The following is a 16,165-nucleotide window of genomic DNA, read 5'->3' on the forward strand; positions in this document are numbered from 1 at the left end:
CGCACGGAGCGGCGGCGGGCAGGAAACGGCGCTGATGTCAGCGCTGCCGGGGCACCAGGCGGGCCCCGCCGCGGCCGCAGCTGCCCAGATGTGCGGCGGAGGCGGGGGGGGAGCAGTGCCAGCCCACCCGGGTGCCAGGGGATCCATGTGCCGAAGGGCGGATTCGGCGTTTTCCGTGGGCAGAGGTCTGGGATGGGAACGGGACGGTGATGGGCCGGGCGCGGGTTGAGGATTTTGGGAAGGGTAGAGCAGGATTTTGGGTTTGGAGAGCGGCACGGGAGGTGCTGGTGGGGGAGTCTCCGGTTGAGCTGCCGAAGGGGGTCTTGGTGGGATCGGTTGTTCCAGAAGCAAGAAAATCGCGGCGGGTGGGAACGGCGGAGGCGGAGGGAGGTGGGTGGATGCTCACACCTGGCTTCTTTGGAATCCAGAGCGAACCCTGCGCGGCTCAGCTCTGAACGGCCAGCTTTCAGCACAACTGCTGGTTGGTTCTTCGGGCTGTGGCTCCTTGAGGGGGTTGATTTTTTTTTCCCCCCCTCCCAGTTTTCCTCTGCAGGGCTTAGGGAATAAAAATCCCTTTTCGGCTAAAACTGAGCGCTAAAACTTCCCGCCGCTCCCGTGGGCGGCAGGCACCGAGCCTGCAGGGCTCGCACGCCGGGTATCATTCCCGGCGGGAAGGTCTCCGGAGCTGCTCAGCCTTCCTGTGTGTGGGCCGGGGCATGGAGCGCGTGGAAAATCCGCCAGACGCCGCCTCGTTCTGCTGCGAGGAATTAAGCCAGGGACAGCTGCAGCGCAGTCCCTGCCCATGGATTTGGGCATTTTCCAGCCAGGAGCAGGATGCCGCTGCCATCTGCCCGGGGTGGGATGTGCCACGGTGCCTGTAGGGCCGCTGCGGGGACACGGGCGCGGCGATTCGCCTCTCCCAAACTTTATTCCTGCTTCCCGACTGCATCTGAAAGGCAAAGGCCCTGTAACCCCACTGAGGCACTCCCAAGCTCCCAGCGCCCATGGGAAGCGCAGAGGGATGTGCAGAGGGTGTTCCCACACCCGGCGAGGCACAATCCCCACGTTCTCCCGGGATGTGCTGGTCCCGGGGGACACAGAGATGCCGGGATGGTCAGGGGGCCGTGGGAAGAGGCTCCGTGCGCTCGGCTGTCACGTGGAGGATGGGATCCAGCAACTCCCCACGTCCCAGAGAGACCCAGGGGATGGGAACGCAGCAGGAAATCACCCCGGGATGAGTTTCCCGTGTCCCTTGGGCAGGATGGAGCTGGATGTTTCCCGGGGAAAGCAGCCCAGCAGAGCCGCTGTTCCACCGCTGCTGTGGCCAAGGGCCTGATCCTTGTCCCTGCTCCCTCAGCCCAACGCGGAGGCTGCAAAGGCTGCTCCAGGCCATGGCCATCCCACACGGGGAGCAACAGGGCAGGGAGGGTGTCCGGGCACTGCAGGGGTTGGTGTGGAGAAACCTGCAGCCCAGGAGTGGGTGATTGATCAGGGTGACAATCAGCTCTGCCGGGGCGGGGGGACACCGGGAGCACCTTTGGGGTTTGGTTTTCTGGGGCAGCAGGGAGGCTTTGGGGGCACCTTGGGGTGTCCGGGCTGGAGGCACACGTGGTCGCACAGTGCCTGGGACGGGGCACAGGACAGCGGGGTCACGGAGGGGCCCCAGGCCGGGGACAGTGGCCAGGCTCAGGACCGGAACAGGATGGGATCCTGCCAGCAGATGGCAGCAGTGCCCCAGGGGACACCGGGGACATTGGGGACAACGGGGACACCGGAGACACTGGGGACACCGGGGACATTTGGGACAGCTCTGATGAGGCAGGCAGCCCCTCTGACACCTCTGCCACCTCCTACATCACAACCTTTCCCCAATTCCCTTCCCTCGCTCCCATCCCTCCCGCTGTCCCTGCTCCCCCCGTGCAGGGCCCGGGTCCCTTCTACTCGCTGGTGGCTCGCTGTCCCTGTGGTCACCGTGGGGTGACAGCCGCACCTGCACCCCAGGAGAGGCTGGGCTGGTGCCAGAGCAGTCTGTGGCCCCTTTTCTGGGTCGGGACGCTGCGGTGTTCAGCGGGACCCTGGTCGCTGTGCCAGCCGTGATGCCCGGCAGGGTGGGATCCCGGGGGATCTGTCCCCTTGTGCCCTGCATGTCCCCAGTGTTCAGAGGGACACAGGAGGTGCCACCACACGGTTGCTGTTGTGATCTCAGGGGTTAGGTGCTGAGCTCAGCTCCGCCTGCAAGGAGATCCCAAGGGATGCCATGGATCACCCGGGGGCACAGAGCAGTGGGAGCCCACCCTGCCCAGGGCTCGGCCACCAGCCCACGCTGCCTCTCCCTGCGGGCAGGGAACTTCCATGACCCTGGGGACAGGAGAAAGGTGCCAGGGGCTCTGGCATCGCCCTCTCCCAGCTGCAGGCCCATTCCAGGAGTTGGGAGATGCCCGGAGCTCCTGCTGACTCCCGGCTTGCCCAATCTGCCCAGCCCTGATTCATCAACATCCTGTGTTTACCTGGCTGCAAAATCCCCACGCGGGAGGGAGGAAGAGGAGGGAGGGGAGCCTCTTCCTCTTCCTCTGCGGCCCGGGGAGCTTTGTCACGGACACCACTCCGGGCTCCCCGGCCCCTCTCCGGCCTCAGTGACCCCCTTGCTCTGCCCACGGGAGAGGAGGGGGTGTCTCAAGCCTGGCTTTGCCTCCCGAGGGGTTTGGAGCTGGGCCTGGATGCTGCAGGGCTGGGCGAGGTGAGGCGGCCTCATCCCGATCCAGGGCTTTGCTCCCGGAGCAGGGAGAGGGATGGAAGAGGGAGAGAGATGGAACAGGGAGAGGGATGGAAGAGGGAGAGAGATGGAACAGGGAGAGGGATGGAAGAGGGAGAGAGATGGAACAGGGAGAGGGGTGGAGCAGGGAGAGGGATGGAGCAGGGAGAGGGATGGAACAGGGAGAGAGATGGAACAGGGAGAGGGATGGAACTGTGAGAAGGATGGAACAGGGAGAGGGGTGGAACAGGGAGAGGGATGGAGCAGGGAGAGGGATGGAACAGGGAGAGAGATGGAACAGGGAGAGGGATGGAACTGTGAGAAGGATGGAACAGGGAGAGGGGTGGAACAGGGAGAGGGATGGAACAGGGAGAGGGGTGGAACAGGGAGAGGGGTGGAACAGTGAGAAGGATGGAACAGGGAGAGGGATGGAAGAGGGAGAGAGATGGAACAGGGAGAGGGATGGAGCAGGGAGAGGGATGGAGCAGGGAGAGGGATGGAACAGGGAGAGGGATGGAACAATGAGAAGGATGGAACAGGGAGAGGGGCCCCAGCTTCGTGCTGGGGGTTGGGAACGCAGCCCAGCCGGGCTTCAGCCTCGTGCCTGGGCTGGTGAACGGGGGCAAATCCCGCAGGATAAGGGCTGTGGCTGCCTGTGTGCCCAGGGATGGAATCAGCCCTTCCCCTGGGGATCCGGATGTCTCTCGAGGAAGCGGGAGCCCCACTGAGGCCCCGTGCAGAGAGGAAACGACGGCCTGGGCTAGAAAATGCCACGTCAGGGCTCCCAAACAGGATCTGAGCGTCAGCACTTTCCCCCCGGAGCAGAGGCCGTGTCGGTGATTCCTGAGCGTCGGAGCTCGTGCGTAACCCAACCTCAGCACACACCGAGGAGCTTGTGTCACCATTTACACCCTGGTGTAGCTGAGGACAGAGGATCAGACCCCTCTGGACCCCAGATTATTCCACAGGACCTGCAGGAAAACGTTTACAGGAGGAGCAGACCCGGAGGCAATTGGCCACACCGGGTCCAGCGTGGCTGTGAAAGGCTTCTTGAGGAGCTGGTGGTCTCCAGATGTGGAGCTGCAACTCCTCAGGGTCAGCACAGGTGTTGGGGCTGCTCTTGGGGTTTTTGGGCTGGTAAATCAGAGCAGGGCCCGCTTGCTGTGATACAGGTGGGTTAGGAAGTGGGACTGTGCTCCCATGGGAGGAGCCTGAGGGTGAGGGGACTGGGGGTGGGACCTCACTTTCTGCTTTTGGCCCCAAAAATGGATCTGGAAAAGGACTGGAAGTCATGAAGCCTCGGGTGTGGAATTCAACCCCAAACCTACACGAAAGGATCACTGACGGGGTCATCCCCAACAGCCTCTTCAGGAGGGTACACCTTGGGTGTGGCTGGGATCGGCCTCCTGGGAAGGGGCCAAACACAGCTTTGGTGGGGAGGGAGAGCCCAGACAGAGCAGCCTGAGGGGAACAAACTGTGGGGGCTTCCTGGGAGCTCCCAGGACTCAGTTTGGGGCTGCTGGACGAGGTCACTGTCAGTGCCTGGCTCTGGGGTGGGGGCTCAGGCCAGGATCGTTTACAGAGGTGTGACCATTAAACGAGTTAATCATCAGGAGCTGGAGGTTATTTAGGTTATTTGCCTCCCTGGGCCCTATAAAAGGACGTGGAGGCCACTTCTCGGGTTTGGGCTGATGAGAAGGGAGTGTTCTCTGTGCCTTGGAGCTGCTCCTGAGGTCCTGCTGCTCCCTGGGATGCGCCAGGAGTGCAAGGTGAGCTGTCCCTCTGTGCGGTGGCTGTGTCCTCCCTGTGCGACCTGGAGAGGATGGAGCCGTCCAGGTCCGGCGGGAGCAGGTACTCGGTGTCCAGCTGGCAGCAGATCTCCCCATGGCTGGGTGTCCTGGGCCCTGCTGTGGTCAGTGACACCCCCGGGGTAACTCTGGGACCTGCTGGGTGCCCTCACGCGCGTCAGGCTCTGCTCTAAGCTGTGGGAGGGATGTTTTCTGTGGAAATGCCTGATGGCGACTCCCGGGATGAGCAACTCTGTCTGGCCTCCAATCTCCATCCTCCTGCCTGCCCTATGGAGAAGGCAGAGATTTCCAGGCTGAAATTCCCTGGCTAGGCTGGTGCTGGGAGCGGGGAATGCTCTGCCAGCTCCCGTGGGGGCACCGAGGGTCACAGCGCTGCTCGCTGCGCACGGGGAACAAACGAAAAGGGTCCCTTTAACTGGAAGTTCCGAAGAAAGCGGGCGGGAGGCGTGGGATTTGGGTGCGGAGGCTGTTTGCTGTCGGTGTTTGCCGTGGGTGGGAGGCTCCTCGCCCTCGCCATGGGCTGGCGGAGTCGCCACCCACGGGCGCGGGAGTTCCGCGGCTCCCGCAGGGCTCGTTTGGGGGGAACCGGGAATTTGGTCACATCCAGGCACAGCCCCGCGGTGGGGTGGGAGGGCTGAACGGATTGCAGGAGTCTCCCCCTCGAGGAGAGCATCTGTTATTTTTCTAGGAATTCAAAAGAAGGAACCCGCGGCGGCAAGCCTGCGCCGCGTGCGTAGGTGAGGGGACCGCGCTGTCACCGCCCTGACTCACCCGGGGAGGGCTGCGGTGCCCGGGAACAAAACAAAATTAAAAAAAAAACAAACAAAAAAAGGAAAAAAAAAAAAACAAAAAAAAAAAAAAAAACAAAAAAAAAAAAAAAAGGGCGGTGGGGCCGGAAAAAAAGTATGGAGAAATTGTGAATGATCGCTGGCCGCCGGTGGCTGAGCTCTCCACCGGCGCAGTCAAATTTCGGTTCCTCCTTCGGGCTGGCTGGTTAACAAAGAAGTTATTAATAACCAATTAAGCCGCAGCTCGCGTCACGCCTTCCTCTGGAAGCGTGTGGCAAGAGCGGCCCCGGTTCCTCCTTGGGCTCCCTCCCCACCCTGCTGCCTTGCGGGGACCTCCGGGGAGGTGTCCCCTGCCCGCAGGGCTGCTGGCGGCGGTGGGGACATGTCCGGGTGACACCTCCAGGGCTGTGGGGCACCGCCAGCACGGAGGTGACCTGGGCACCGTGCGTGTGGCAGCGATTTGGGCAGTGCCAGGGCAGATGGTGACAGCCGTGGGGACACGGAGCGAGGAGGAGGAGGAGGATGCTCCCGAGGCTGGGGATGTGCGCGGTGCCACATCCCGGGCAGCGGATGCGCCGCGAAATCCCAGAGAATCCGGGCACTGTGCTCCTCCTGAAGCCGCCTATTCAGGGCACGGACGGGCAGGACAAGAGGGAGGAAGCGGAGGGAAGCTGGAGCACTGAAGGCCTCTGTGTGCGTGGCCGGACGGATGCAGGTGCAACTGCGCAATTCCCGGATGCTCCACGCTGCCTTTTCTTGCGGGGAGTGCACTCGGGAGTCCCCCCGGTGTCCCCCCAGAGTCCCCAGCCCTGCTGTCACTCCGATTTATTTATTCCTGTGGCCGCACTGTCCGGCGCTGCCTTTTTTTATTATTATTATTTTATTTTAATTTTAATTTTCCCCGTAGATCTGTGTGCATTCTCTGAAGTCTCACCCAGGGCTGGGCTCTCCTGACCTCTCTCCCCATCTCAGCCGAGTGTCTGCAGGAAATGTTTAGTAATTAAGTAGCTGTGAGGGCTCTGCCCAGCCCGTCATCAGCCGGGGCTGGAATGAGCCTCAAAGAACGGCAGGATCCACACACGTGGCCTTGACCGTCCCAACCCACGCGGTGCTGCTGCTTCTGCTCGGAGAACCAAGCTGAGCGAAGCTGCTGCTTTGGTGGCAGAGATTTCTCAGGGTGCTTTTCCCGAGCGGTGATTCTCGCCTGTGCGAGGCAAGAGGAAAATCAGCGCAGATTTTTTTAGGGGAAGCCACGATAAAACCGGTGAATTCCTCCCAGGGGCTGCGTTGGGTTGCGATTTCTGACACATCAGCTGTGGCAATCCGGGGTGATTTCACTGAAGCCTCTGCAGACATCTGTTTGTAAATGAGACCAGGATCTGGCCTGTGTTAAAGGAACGCTGCCCAGGGGTTTTCTCCAAGATGTGTGCTCTTGCTTTCTGCTCTCTTAGCAAATTCAGCGCTCCTAGGAGCCAATTCTGCATCTTAAATAGAAAGCCAAGGCAGTGCTTTCTCTTGAAGTATTCCTGCAGAGCTGGGAACAGCATTTGCTTCAATGGAAGAGTTTGAGATCCCCGGGAAAACGGGGACCTGAGCCCCCTCCCCGTGAAGCCGATGGCAAAGGAGCAGCGCTGCTCTGACAGGGCTCGTGATGTAAGGCACTAACATTAGCACAGGTAATAAAAACCCTCCCCACGTAGGTGTGTTGGGCGCAATTTGCAGTAGCGAGCAAAGCATTTGGCAAAATCCTGTAAAATATCTCTTTCTACAGCGCGTTCCTTTCGGCAGCTGAGATGCAGATTTGTTATCTCCCTTCCTCCCCTCTCTTCCTCTCTCAGGCTGGAAGAGGAACTGGGTTTGGGTTTTGGTTTTGCAGGTTTTTGGGCTTTGCTGGGGGGCTGGTGGTCACTCCAGGCCGAGCTGCTGGTGAGGTGGCAGCAGGACACAGCGGTGTGTTATCTGTCGCATTAATGTCACATGGGGATGTCCTGCTGTGCTGGAGAAATGGCCCTGCTGGTCCTCCCTGCTGCAGAAACTGGGATTTCAGTGCCATTTCCTGTCAGGGAGGGTCAGGTTGGATGTTAGGAAAAGGTTCTTCCCACCAGAGGGTGGTGGTCACAGCCCCCAGGGGAATGGTCACAGCCCCGAGGCTGCCAGAGTTCCAGGAGCATTTTGAAAACGCTCTCAGGGACAGGATGGGATTGTTGGGGTGTCTGTGCAGGGCCAGGAGCTGGATCAATGATCCTCGTGTGTCCCAGCTCTGTGATTCAGCCCCAGGCAGTGCCTGGGAGCAAGGGGCTGGAGGCACCACGGGGCACAGGATGCCTTGGAAGGGCTCAGATGAGCAGCAGGGGCCGGAGTTTGATGGTGGGCAAGCTCCAGCTCCAAGCGGAGGGGTCAATGTGGAGGGTGAGGTGGCTGGAGGAGCTTGGGGAACCTCTGGAGCAACAGAAACAGTCTGGACTGGGCATAAAGGACTGGAATCACTTGTGGGAGACCCTCAAACACAGCTTGGGAAGGGGCTACAACCCCTCCCCACTGTGTCCTTCTCCCTCCGGAAACCAGATTAGCACAAATTCCATATCCCAACCTGATACCTGCTTGCTGCTCCCTCAGCTGGGACCAGGAATGCAGCCTCCAGTGGTTTGCAGCCGTGCTGTTCTTGCCTCCCCAGGGCAGAGATGGTTCAGCAAATCATTTTAGCATTTGTTTAAATCTCCCTGAGCACCCCTGGGTGTGGAAGGCTTAGGGAAACGTGCCACGTGTCTGCAAGGCTCAGGGGAGGCTTTAGGCTCGAGGGTGGAAAAGGTGCCAGTCCATGGAGAGTCTGGGGAAAGGAGCTTCACAGGGATGGAGCTTTTGGGAGAAACCCAGGAGAGCTGAGGAAAACAGCACGTGGGTGCTGCTCCCGGCCCCTGCTCTCAGAGATGATAAACATGAAGGTCTGGAGCCAATGTGTGGGAAGATAAGAACATCCATCCTGCTTAAAACCAGGTGTCCGGTCCAAAATCTGAGCACTGGCAGTGCTTAGAGCAAATGTTTGAGGATAATGGCAGGATGTAATTGGAGAGGGATTTTTCACTGAGGTGTGTAGTGATAGAATAAGGGGGAATGGCCTTAAGATGGAGCAGGGTTAGATGAGGTGTTAGGAATTCTTCCCTGTGAGGGTGGGGAGGCCCTGGCACAGAGGAGCTGTGGCTGCCCCTGGATCCCTGGAAGTGTCCAAGGCCATGCTGGATGGGGCTTGGAGCAGCCTGGGACAGTGGAAGGTGTCCCTGCCCATGGCAGGATGATCTCTACCCAAACCAGCCTATGATTCTCTGATAAGAGGAACGAGTGAGTGAGCAGATGGAATTCCACACTCTGTTCTCCTTGGATTCAGCAATTCTGGGCACCTCCCGAACCGGAGCTGTGTCTGCAAGACGCATCTTGAAAGAGGCACCCGTTGAGTGACAGCATCTCCGGCTCCCCGCCTTCCCCCAGGCCCTGATCTCAGAGCAAAACAAGAGGTCCTGCCCTGCCTGCAGGGAAAACACGGGAGCCTCACGTTTCTCTCTCAAGCTCAAGCTGGAAAAGCTGATGCAGACACGCTCCGGAACGCGCCCGTAACGAGGAGCAAGGCACAGGGTGCTGGTGTGGAAGTGCCTGTCAGTTTTCATTTAAGGGTCAGTCGGTGGCTTCTTGGAGGAAATGGCCTGCACAGCCCAGCCCTTCCTCCCCAAGCGCTGGAGATCCTGCCGAGTGCAAAGAGCTGCGCAGCTGAAGCTGCCACAAACCCTCCTTCCAGCCCGCTGGTGACGCGTGTGGGGCTTTCGTGACATCAGGTGTTTTGGGCTCCTTTAGTTTTCACCCTCCCGGACTGGATTATTCAGCTGATGTTTCACCAAAGGCCGCTTTCAGTGCCGCTGAAATCTGCGGTGGTTGTGCGTGGTTTGCACCCCGCGCCCCTCCCAAAGCGCTCCGAGTGACGTGGAAGCGTCTTGAGGGACAGAGGGAACTTGCTGTCTGTAGCAATTTGCTCTGCAGTTATTTTTGGTTGAGGTTGTTGTGGTTTGTGCCCCAGGAAAGATGGGGCTGTGCACAGGCAGTTCCCAGCAGTGCTGGTGTTCGTCTCTCACCTTCTCCTGTCAGAGGCGTCTGATTGCTAAAAATCAGAAGGCAACAGACCCCTTTGACTTCCTCTCGTGTTCACGGGGTCAGGGAGCAATCCTGTATTTCTCCAGCTCAGTCCACAAGAATGTGGAAGCTCGTAGGAGTATTAATTACAGCCAATTATAACCTGCTTGACTGGCTGAGGTGCTCAGATGGCTCCCGAGACTCGCTGTTGTTGAAGAGGAGCGCTTTCCTACCACCAAGTTTTTGAGGAGCTGGGAGCAGGGCTGATCCATGGAGCAGCTTGGCTGGATGGTGCTAGGATTGAACAGGTTCTGGAGGAATTCTCGCCTGCAGTGCTGTGCAGTTTGTTTGCTTTGTGGAGTCCTGATGGCTTGTCATGAATCTCTTCCAGCCCAGCTGGTGAATTTTTTTTAATCTGCTTGTTTATCACACAGGGACCATGTATTTACAGCTCTGCAGTGCTGTTTAAGGGGTTTTTTTACAGAGTTCCTGGGAAGCCCTGTTGAGGATGAGATGGGGCAGCAGGGACAAGTTTGGAGTCACAACCGTGCAGGCAGATATGAAAGCTTCAACTGGCACTGCGAGCCTGGGGATGGAGGAAGTCACTTTGCAGAAGTGGGAATCAGAAACCCAGAAACTGGGCCAACTAATTAAGCGACTGGCTGGATGCTGTGCAAACACAAACCAAACAGACAGCTCTCAGTTTTCATCTGTCAAGGGGGAAAGCTACCAGCTTGTCAGTGATGGGCATCCAGCTGTACTCCAGGGATGTGGCAGCGCTGTTCCAGCCTCTCCGTTTAAAAGACACAAAATACCCGCAGCTCCCAGTGCGTGCTGTGCTTTGGGGGGGGGTCACATCTCTGGTGTCTGAGAGCAAGGCTCTGAAATTTGAGCTAAAACTGGCTGTGGCTGTGCTGCTCAGCTCCCAGGGTTGGAGCTGAGGTGGATTTCCAGGTACTGGATGCTGTGGGAAGCTCCAGTTGTCCCGATGATGCCCCAAACCTCTGTGAGCACCACGCTGTGGTGTGATAATGCTGATTCTAGCGTTGGTACCACTGATTGTCCCCGGGTTAGGGGTGGATGAATTGATTCCTGCAGGGAAGGTGGTGCTTTCTGGGGGTTTGTGCTTAAAAATGGAACTCCTTGTGCTGGACCAGCAGTGGTCACAGGCTGGGTGCTTGGTTGTAGGTACACGTCAATCCCCCCCTCTTTTACAAGTGTACAAAGCCTTTTGTCACCCTTTCCAGCCAGGACCAGCAGGAGAGAGGAGACCCAAATCCCCGAGGATTCTGCAGAGCCAGGAGCAGTAACTCCTGACACACTCCTCAGAGCAAAGCCCACAGGGCGTTTTCCCTCCAGGTTAGAAACAGCTGGGAGGAGTGAGGATAATCCCTGGCCACGTGAGGTCCTTGTGCAACTGCACAGATCATCCCGAAGTTTGGAAGTTATTACAGTTATTACAGAGCCCTTATCAGTGTGAGGATGGGCCTGGGGCAGAAGGGAGGCTCTGACTCTCCGGGTGACATTCTTCTGGTGGCTGCAGGAATGAGGAGGAGGAATTCTGATGGGTGACAGTTGTCCATCAGCCCCATCCTGGCAGGAAGTGCTCTTGTTGTGACAGGGAGGAAGTCAAGAGGGGCAGAACAAACTGTACCGAGCAAAAGGCAATGCCCGTCCTCCAGCAGGAGCTTACAGGCTCTGCCTTGGTGACTTGCTTTGGGGAGCCAGATGGTGACAATAAATGAGCCTGGCTTTGCTGGGCCCGAGTCTGCCGCTCCAAACTGTGCAGATGGTCCTAATGGGTGAGTGCTCCCAGCCTGGAAACAAGCAGCAGGCCCAGGCTCTTTAGGTCAACCGTGTTCCTTGTGTCCTATAAACCCAGAAAAATACCTCCTCAGCAGTCAGAGTGGCCTTGCATGGCCCTGTCCCCTCTTTTGTGCTGATGTGGGTGCTGGTCTGAGCCTCTGGTGAGCTGGTTCAGGGAGCTCAACTGGCTGAGAAGCAGCACTCCCCCCCAAAAAAGTGATTAATCTTCACCACAGGTGGTAAAAGCTGGCGCTGGTGGCAGGGAGGGAATGGGAAGGGGTGGTGGAGGAAGGGCAGGAACCGCAACACCCTGACTTAGGTCAATTAAAACTTGTGGAATTTCACCCCCAGGCTCCAGTGGGATTTAATGTAAGCAGCACAGTAGCCTGGGCTTCTTGCTGTGGCATGGGAGAAACTGCACCTCCGGAGCAGTAAGGAGAAAGGAATGAGGGAAGGTGCCCACAGATGAGAACAGCTCCAGCTTCTAAAGAAACACAACACTTGGTAATTACTAGAACTAAGCACATTCAAACGTCACTGCCTCCTGCACTGTCAGAGCACATTCATTTTGAGAAAATCAGAATGTGCTGGGCTTGCATTCTCCCTTCTCTTTTCATGAATCTGCCAACGTGCTCAGAAAAGGTCTGGTTTGAATACCCATATTAGAGGTGTATTAATTTTGAACTTGTCAAAAGGAATATTTGCATTGGAAACAGTTCTACGAGTTTGTCTGCATCACGAAGGGAACGAACCCCCTCCTGCTGGCTCCGTTCTGATTAGCTTGGGCTGCTTCCAGCTGAACTCAGGCACAGGCTCACTGGGCTCTACTCTCCCTCATTCCCATCCTTCTGCTCTTCTCCCTTAGTTAAAGATGTTTGAAGAAGCCAGGCTAAATATGATAGGAGCTAAAACTCTTTATTTTGGTTCTCCTGGCTTTGTAGACAAACCCTGGAAGTGTGGTTGGGCTGCAGACCCCGTGGATCCCTGTGTCTAATTGAAGCAGACAAGGCTGCAACTCAGACTTTGCATATTTCAATGAAATATTCATGAATCCAGGAGAGAATAACCCGGGGTGAACATCAAGTTGTATAATCTGAATGTATTCTCTATAACTGTCAGCAACACGCAGACAGCTCAAGAAAATTCCGGGGAGGGTCTGTCTGTGCTTGTTGAGAAACACCTCGCTGCTTTGGCTCTAAAGGACAATGATGATTGTGTTTGCCCAGACTATTTAATTAGCAGATTTCCCAAATTGGGCTCTTAGGGACTGAAGTCCCCATTTACCCCATGTGGAAGCATGTGGCTTCCCGGGAAGCTCCAGCTGCCGCTGGAGTGGAGGGTGCCCAGCCTCCTGAGACACGAGGCAGTTTCTCACTTGGCTATTTAATCCAGACCGAGGCGCCGAGCATTAAGCACACCTTCATTAGAGGATGCTCATCTCTGTTTCTGCATTGATTCCTCTGAAGACCTGCAGGTTAGGAGTGGGAAGGAAAATCAGTAATGGAGCAAAATGACTGTGATTTAGAGATCGGATTGCACGCAGCCAGGGCCGTGCATCAGGATAATGAGATTCAGTCTTGTTTGCTTACAAGCGCTGGAGACAGAAGCAGAAAATGCGATCCACCAAGCCAGCTCTCAGGAAATGAGGAACAATAGAGTGAGGAAATCAAATTTCAAACGGCAGGGATGCATTTATCGAGTTTTCCTCGGGATTTTTGCAGAGCTTTGGGGCGGTTCTCTGCGCAGCGTTTTTTCGGGCAGCCGACATATGGCTGGAGGATTAGATCACTGCAAAGCACCGTTGTTTGTGACCTATTTGTTAATGCGGGGCTGGGGTCAGCGACAAGCGACAAATGCACTCTGTCATTGTTCGGGGCTTTTCAAGTGCTGCTCCTGTTGTCCCTCGCACCGTGGCCAGACACTTGGAACAAACTCATTAGCTAATTAGTGGTGTGCTCAGCCCCACGTGGGTGATATTCCCATTATGGCTGTGGAACGGGCCCTCCTGGGGATCCCTGGCAGCTGCTCTTCCCTAGGTTAGTTGGGAGGGCAGCTGGGGGAGGATGTGCCTTCCTCATCTTCTCTGGGAGAGCCTCCTGCATTCCAGACACCCCACTCCTTATCCTCCTGCTCCTTATCCTCCTGCTCCTTGCCTTGCAACAGTCCCTCCACTCCCACTCCTTGGATCCGCTGCCACCAGCTCGTCTCTGGCGATCAGTGATAGGAGCTGAGGGCACGGTGCGAAGCTGTGCCAGGAAAGTTTGGGTTCTCGGCAAAAGTTTTTTCACCCAGAGGGTGGCGGGGCACTGAACAGGCTCCCCAAGGAATGGTCACGGCCCCAAGGCTGCCAGAGCTCCAGGAGAGTTTGAACAGAGCTCTCAGGCACAGGGTGGGATTCATAAAATCACAGAACAGTTTGGGTTGGAAGGGATCTCAAAAACACCTTCCACCATCACAGGTTGCTCCAAGCCCTGTCCAACCTGGCCTTGAACACTTCCAGGGATGTGGCAGCCACAGCTTCTCTGGGCAGCCAGGTCTAGTGAAAGGTGTTCCTGATCCTCGGTGTTGTCCTGTGCAGGACCACGAGTTGTATTTGATGCTCCTTGTGAGTCTCTTCCATATCCCAAGGACATCCTGGGAGTCTGTGAGCTGCCTCCTCCATGTGGATTGCTCTGCTGGTTATCAGGGTGGTGCCACAGCTCCCGGTGCCCGACTCAGACTGCAGATCACGGCCTTGGACTCTGGTTGTGCCAACGCAGCTGAAAGGTTGTGGGCAGGGGAGATGGCTCGGGTCAATATCCAGGTACAGCCCGCTCCAAAGCGGGATGGGGCAGGGCTGCGGTGGGAAGTGTTCTACACCTGGGTTTAAAGTCACAGGACTAGCTCAGTGACATCCTGCTGGTAATATGAAACGAGAAACATAAATCCACTGCCATGGGAGCCACCAGGAGGGAACATCCCTGTGCAGCTTGGGCAAAGCTCTGCTCGTGTACCTGCCCAGGGTAGCAGGAACACTGCAATTTAAGGCATTAACAAGGGTATAATAATAAAAAAAAATGAGTGATTTTTACTTGGCTGGTTTGTTTTACTCGCACCAAGGGGCTTGATCTGGTTGATAGAAAACAGGGGTTTTTTTGGTGGAAGTGTGCCAGCTGCAGGAGGCTTTCGCTGGGTTTGCTGATTTGCACACTTAATGATGTAGACAGGCACCTGGGATGGAGCTGGGAATGGAGAGGAAGCTGCCTCCTGCTCTGGAGAGCTGTCTGCCCAGATCTGGAAGGAACACAGGCAGGAGAGAAGGCAGCAGGAACAATCCCGTTCTTCCAATTTTATTTCAACCAAGAGCTTTCTTCTCCTCCTTTGGAGCTGTCAGCACCTGATCATTAGGATTAATGAACGTGCACAGAAACATTGGGTTTCCATCACTGCTGTTTTCTTGCAAAGAAGAAAAGGGGGAAGCATTCTTTCAGCTCCTGCTGATACCATCAGATGTGTGCTGATCCCTTATTTTTTTCACCCAGAATTTAATCCTGCCAAGCTCAAGGTTAAGAGCTAAGCCAGAATCACAGCTCGCTGCAGAAGATTCGGAGCTTCCCGGCTCCCAGATGGTGTTCCAGGCATTGGAATGTGCAGCATTTCTAAACAAGTTGCTTTTAATGCAGCTCACTCGGGTGTTTCACTGCAGTCCCCGTTCTTCCGTATTTAAACCTCAAATCTGTGGCAGATTTGATAGTGGCTCCATGGGAGGAAGGGCTGGGCTGTAAGTGGTGGATGCTCCATCCCTGGAAGTTTCCAAGGCTGGGTTGGACGGGTCTTGGAGCAACCTGGGATAGTGGGAGGTGTCCCTGCCCCGGCTGGGTTTGGAAGGAGATGATTTTTAAGGTCCCTTCCCAAACTGTTCTGGGATTTGATGAAGTTTGCAGCGCTCAGCCTGACCTTCCTCTCATTTAAAAGCAGTGAGTCACAAACTGGGTTTTGCTCGGCATTTCTGTTTCCTTATGCTTTTTGTAAGGCACGATTCCTCAGGAATCTGGGTTTTAAATAACCCAAGGCAGGGCTGCCCTGTGCCAGCAGTGATCCAAGCAGAGCTCTGCTATCCAGCCTCTCCCCTGGCCTGCTCCAATCCCGACTGTCTCCCGAGCAGCCACGTCCCGTTTCCTTGAATTGTCTCCCGGTTTTGAGATGGGAACAAATACATTCAGGGAGGACTACAATGGGACCCGTAACTCCTCCAGCCCACGATGCCGGACACTGGTTTAGTCATTATCCCGAGGGGAAGGACGTGTGCTCCGACCCACCCAGACCTTCCGGCTCCTCCTGCCACGTTTGTGCCGCTGCGTCCCTGCCGAACTCCCCTTCATCACCCAGTGTGGCGACCCTGATCCACAAATGTGTCCATCAAGTGTCTCCTTCGCCATAAATGTGGTTATTTTATATTTAAGATATATTGGTATCTTCAGTGGGAGGGGGAAAGTGGAGCATCTTGTGCTGGGAGCTGCGCCGGGGAGGTTAAGGTTGGATATTGGGAGGAATTTTCTCACTGAAGGAGTGATTAAATATTGGAATGTGCTGCCCAAGGATGTGGTGGAGTCACTGTGCCTGGAGGTGTTTAAGGAAAAGCTGGATGTGGCACTCAGTGCCATAGTCTAGTTGACATGGGAGTGTTTGGCCACAAGTTGGACCTGACGATCTTGAATCTTTTCCAAACCAATTCATTCTATGATTCTGTTCTGGGGGCTGCCAGCCCACACTGGACCTCGATTTTTGGGGGGCTACCCTGCCCTGAAATCAGTTTCTGCTGGGTGCTGTGAGTGGGAAGGGAGAGTGTGCTCCCCAAGCCTTCTCCTTCCATCAGACACATATCCAGACTTGCTCTAAAGTGTACCATGATCCAT

The 16,165-nt window shown here is 56.4% G+C and overlaps 1 long non-coding RNA gene across 2 annotated transcripts; it reads left to right on the top strand.

Moving 5' to 3' along the window:
* The first annotated feature begins 4,427 nt into the window (after positions 1–4,427).
* On the top strand, positions 4,428–15,998 carry LOC120759897 (uncharacterized). Of its 2 annotated transcripts, XR_005703256.2 has the most exons (4): positions 4,428–4,521; positions 6,256–7,024; positions 11,622–11,774; positions 12,212–15,998. It is a non-coding gene; the product is annotated as an uncharacterized LOC120759897 (long non-coding RNA). The 2 variants fall into 2 exon arrangements; XR_005703255.2 differs by lacking the exon at positions 6,256–7,024 and having other exon boundaries at positions 4,438–4,521.
* The last annotated feature ends 167 nt before the right edge of the window (positions 15,999–16,165 follow it).

The sequence above is a fragment of the Hirundo rustica genome, chromosome 15 (assembly GCF_015227805.2).
Source record: "Hirundo rustica isolate bHirRus1 chromosome 15, bHirRus1.pri.v3, whole genome shotgun sequence".
Lineage (NCBI taxonomy): Eukaryota > Metazoa > Chordata > Aves > Passeriformes > Hirundinidae > Hirundo > Hirundo rustica.